Source organism: Dendrobium catenatum, unplaced genomic scaffold (assembly GCF_001605985.2).
Source record: "Dendrobium catenatum unplaced genomic scaffold, ASM160598v2 fragScaff_scaffold_370, whole genome shotgun sequence".
Taxonomy (NCBI): Eukaryota; Viridiplantae; Streptophyta; class Magnoliopsida; order Asparagales; family Orchidaceae; genus Dendrobium; species Dendrobium catenatum.
Window position 1 is genome coordinate 511,766 of NW_021318832.1, and position 6,042 is coordinate 517,807.

Genomic DNA, 6,042 nt, shown 5'->3' on the forward strand with positions numbered 1-6,042 from the left:
CCTGTATGGAAGAGGTCAGATCAAATGCTCCTATGATTGATCATTCAGTGATTGAGATATAATGAAGATTGTGTAATTCTTGAATCATTGATAGAGATTAGATTCATTATTAGTTTTTTTTTTATATTATCATGTTTTATCTTTTTATTTAAACGATATAATATTTGAAAGGAGAAAATAATATATTATATATTATGTAAGACAATACACTGGTATGACATAGAGATTTTAGAGTCACGTCATACTCAATACATAAGGGATATATACGAGGACTACACAATAACTTAGGAGAAAATACATGACACAAGATAAGTATTAATATCAACACCTATTGACAATACTTGTGAAGTTTTCAATATTTCATATTCGAGGGAGCATCTTTACTTTAACATCCTTTTATTTGAAGGTGTCAAGCTTAACCATAGCTATCACTAAATAAGGATCCTCCTAGAGTGGAGAGAGTTAGTTACTCTAGGAGCCCTTTTTAGATGCCTCGATGTTGTGCAGAACTAGGTCCCCGATTATTATACATCAAGGTTTAACCCTTTAATTGTAATGATGAGCAAAATTTTGGTGGTATGCAACAATTCTAAGTAGGGCTAGATCTCTTACTTTTGAGAAATGATTCTTCTTGTAATTATTGAAGTCAAAAGTTTGTAATCTATGGCTTGAAACTCCAATATCAAAGTGTATGACTGCTTTCGTACCAAAAAAGATTTTGTATGGGGTTCCTCTTATAAGGGGTTTTGGCTGTGGTTCAATAAGTTCAAAGGACATTTGGTAGTAAAACCCATTGCCTCCAGCCTTCCCTAAACATGTCTTTAACACTTTCAAAATTTTCAATTTGTAACTTCTACTTTCCTATTTGCTTGGGGATGGGCTACTTCTATGTGCATCAGTTAAATATAAAAATCTTTATAGAAAATGTAAAAATTTTTCTAGTGAATTGAGTTGAATTATCGATGATGTCCCTTGTAAGAATGCTGAAAATATAGTTTATATTCTTCCATAAGAATTATTTGGTATTCTCTTCAGTAATCTTCACCAAAGGTTCTCCCTCTACCCATTAGTGAAGTAATCTATAGCTAGGATGATGAATTTTTATTATCCCGTGGCTATAGGGAAGGATCCCATTATATCAATCTCCCATTGGGTGAAAGGTCAAGGGATCTAAAGTGATGCAAGCTCTAGAGTAGGTGTATGGGTGAGATTATAATGCAATTGGATGTTTTTGCACTTTTGAGTGAAGTCAAGGACATCATGTTTCATTGTGGGCCAATATAATCCCTGCCTCATGATCTTGTAGGCTAATGTTCTTCTTCCTAGATGTTCTTCACGTACTCCTAATGAACTTCTCAAAGTGTGTAATCGACTTCTAAATGTAGGAGACATTTGAGATACGGTCCAGTAAAACCTCATTTGTACAACTTGCCACCAATACAAGTGAAATTCACTACTTGTCTCTGAAGCTGTGTTGCAGCTATAGAATCTTCAAGTAGCACACCATATTTTAAGAAGGATAAAATGGGATTGAACCAAGAAGCCTCTTTTAATTCACCGATCGATTGTATGACCTACAAACCTTAGATACTCAGGAAGTGAATTTCCTCGATACACATTTTCTTGTAGACATCCCTAGTTATTAATGTAGTAAGTTAAAAAAAAAGCATCTACTCGTGCATTTTACTCTCAAAGAATATGGATGATCTGATGTTCTTTTATATGAGCTAAGAGCAACTTTACAATATTGCAGTATTGTGCCAGTTGCAAGTTATGGATGTCAAATTCCCCCTTTACTTGAGATACAATCAATTACGAATTAATGTGAACTACTAAATTTTGCACTTCATTATCTATGGCTAGCCTAACCTGGCAATAAGGGCCTCATACTCTGTTGCATGATTTATTATAGGGAAATTAAGTCAAAGCAACACTAAAGGGTAATTTATAGTAGAGATTTCAACAAAATTCATGTCGCAGCATCAAAACTTCTAGAAACTCCATCAACATATAATGCCCAACACGGAGGAGAAGGAGAAGCACTCAGTGGCTCATCAAATATGGGGATGGTGCTTTCAAAAACAAAATATGTATGTACCTTATATTTGATATCAAGCCCAAGCAAGTACTGGATATCAAACTCTCTTAGCTCCATAGATCATTTGATTAATCTACCAAATGCTTTTCTCTTTTATAGGATACTTCTCAATGGTAAATTTGTATAAACCCTAATTATATAGGCTTAAAAGTATGGACATAGTTTTCTGGTGGAGTAAACTAACACCAAACCTGTTTTATCAACTAGTAGATAATGTCACTCTATTTCATATAAGATTTTACTAACATAATAGATGGGACATTATATAACACTTTCATTTCTTACCAAGACCAAGCTGATAGCATGGATAAAATACAATTAGGTGCAAATTCAACTTTTCTCCTGTTGTTAATTTTGAAAGTAATGGTAGTGATGTTAAATACTTTCATAATTACTCGAAAGCTTCTTGACATTTATCATTCTATTGGAATCTATAACTACAAGCACCTCTGATTATCCTAAAGAAAGGAAAATATTTATCTCCTGAGCAGGTCAGAAATGAGATAGTGTTGTGATCCTTCTATTCAGTCTCTAAACCTCCTTAATATTCCTCAAGGGCACCATATCCCATAGTGCTTTAATTTTTTAGGATTGGCCTGAATCACTTGGTGGGTTACTATGAACCATAAGAACTTTCCATAAGTAACTCCAAAAGCACAATAGGCAAGTTGAGTCTCATGTTGTAGCGTCATAGTAGGTGGAAGCACTATTCTAAGTAAGATATATGCTGAGATTTTTTAAGGCTTTTTACTAACATATCATCAACATATACTTCCATAGTGTGCCCAATAAGATTTTTTGGAAACCTTATTCATGAGATGTTAATATGAGACTCCAGTACTTTTTAGCCCGAGTAACATGATCAGATAATATTCTAACCCCTTATTTATTTGAAAATTCATTTCCTCTTCATCCACAGAATTTATTATTATTTGAATATAACTGGAGTATGCATCCATGAAGCTCAGCATTTAATGTTCGAAGGTGGTATTGACCAACTGGTCAATACGAGAAAGTAGAAAATTATCCTTTGGATAGGCTTTATTGAGATATGTATAATCTAAACATATTTGCCAAGCTCCATTAGCCTTCCGCACCATGATGACATTCACAAGCTAGGTGGGATAGCTACACTTCTAGCATAAATACAGCCTCCAAAGCTTATCAACTACCTGCTTGATTGCTAGCTAGTAATCTAGTGCAGAATTTTATTTCTTATGGATTACTAGCTTATATATTGAATATAGTTTTGAGGGAGTGCATGATCAGTTAGGGGTCAATTCGGGGCATATCGATTGGACTCTATGCAAAAATATATTGATTCTTATATAGGAAATCTATATATTTTTTCTTCTCTTCGTCTAAGAGAAGAGACCCAATTTACACAGTCCTTGAAGGGTGTTCTTCTGATATAGATATAAAAGTAAGGTTTTCTATGGGAGAAGCCATTTCATGGATATCCTCATTCCGAAGATCAAAATTCTAGATAGTATGATTATGCTACTTGTGAATCTTCACATATTATAACGAACCCCGTCGGAGTAAGAAACTGCAATTTAAGGTGAGGGATAAAAGAAAAAATCACAAAGATTGGCTTGAGTGGCCTTCCAAATATAGTGTTATAAGCCGATTCTAACTTCACTATAATGAACTGGATGGTGTATAACCTATTAGAGAAATTCTCAAAGTATGACTAGAAAACTGATTATTCCTTCCACCCATACGAGTCGATTATTAAACCTATTATTGGACATGTGGCAAGTTGAAGTTTTCTCATATTAACAAAAGTGGAGTAGAATAAAACATCGATGAAGCTTCCATTATCCATCAAAATCCTTTTGACGTTGTAATATGGGTCACCAATCCCTACATTAATCACGTGTGGATCTTAATGAGGGGTTTTTACAACCTCCAAATTAAAATCATCAAAAGTAGTAGAATAATTGATACGGGACTTCTTTGGTGTCAATTTTTCATCTATTATAAATAAGATTTAATTAGGTAATAACGGGTCCATGGTAATGGTTTCAATCTCACCAATCATTTGATGATTATTCTACGGTTATCTTTGTTGTTATTAATTTTGCACCTTAGTGGGACAAGCCTCATCTCGAGCAGGTGGATTTTGAATAAACCATCAAAGGTAGTCTTAACAAATAAATTGCTAAATTTCATCCTTGAGCTGCTTGCAGGATTTAGTGGTGTGCCCACGACTACGATGGGAATGAAACATTGATCATGATTTCCTATTCGGCTTTAAAGAATTATGCCACTTAAAATTTTCTTCATCTCAAATGGCCATTATTATATTTTCTCGATATATGTTGAGAGATGTATACTCCTTCTCTTATCAAGGCTAGCGTTATGGCAATAGGGGTCTAGGAGGCAGGTTATCATTCCATTATTTCTTTCACTGCGAGAATGAATTATACATTATGGGAGCATCTTTATGTTTATTAAAAGTTTAATCGTATTATTTTTTATGAGTATTAATGGCTTCATTTTTCGAACTAAATTAGTAAATGAATGAATCGTGTCTCGCATAAGCGTCGAATAAAAGGGACCAGGATGGAGGCCTCCAAGGAAAACTCCTCTCTATAATTTAGGATATACTCCTGAAATTTGTTGAGCCTCGGTAGAAAATTATTTAAAATACTCCTTAAGTTATTCTCTTTCATTATAACAAATCCCAGATATGTGAGAAGAATGCTTAACAATTATTTAATCAATAATAAATTATTTGATGAACACTTTGGACAATTTAATAAATATAGGGATAATTCTGGTTAAAAGTAAATAGAACCTTGTTTGAGCTTATCCTTTGAGAGTGGTAAGAAAAATTTGGCTGAGGAGCGCATATGAAACTCACTAGATATGCATGATGGTTTTATAATGATTGATATACTTGTAGAGGTCATATATTCCATTGTAAGAATCAATGCTCGGTGTTTTAATCCCATTAGAATGGGGTATTAAATGATTGTTTCAGTCATGGGTGATGAATCCTAGAAGTCTCACTGATGAAGAGATTGTCTTCCACCTCTCATATGGAACTTTTCTCAAACCATTCGTTACAGTTCATGACGTAGGGCATTACGTGGGAGCTCAGTAATGTTAGGTTAGGACAAGTCCTTAGGGATATCCAGAGGAATGTAAATTGCTCGACCTGTGTGAGAAGGATGAGTAAAACTTGTTGTATCAGTAAGTTCAATGTCTCGATGTAATGAGGGAAGCATCCTTGACTAAGAAAAAATAATATCTGTATGAAGATGTTCAAGTCAAACACCATTACCTAGTGGTGGATCTCGAGGTAGAAGAACCTCCTCTTGTTGTGTTAGTGCCGGTTGCCAAGTCTCTCGAAGAAGTTGAAGGATCTCATTTTTATATTCTTCTATCTTTCAGATATGATCTTCTAGGAAAGGTCTTGAAGTTCTTTCTCCAGCAGGGTTTTGCCCACCCAGATAAAAGAGCAGATGCTTGACATCCCTGATTTATAAACTGATTCCTGAATTGATATATATTAGAGCGGGAGGATCCAAAGTTGCAATTGCTATGCTTGTTGGCTATTGAAGTGGTACTTAAGATAGTGGGATTGAGTTTCACATAGATAGTGCCAAATATTTATGGGCTAGAGTATTCACAATGGTAAAGTATGAAAAATCTTACGTCTTAGCATTACATAAGTATCTACCACACAAATAGACGAAAAAGAAACACAAAAATTTTTTTACCTGAAAAACTGTGAAAGGAAAACCACGGGGCCTCAAGTAGTTGAAATAATTCCAATATTGTTTAAATGAATTATAAGTGACTAAGTCATCCTTGAAATTAAGGAAGATCATATTACAATAGTTAACCATCAGGTTAAAATCTAGTGACGAATAGAGATCGGACTAAAATTCGACGACATTTTGTGGTTAGGAAAAAATTCGGCGTTAGTTGGT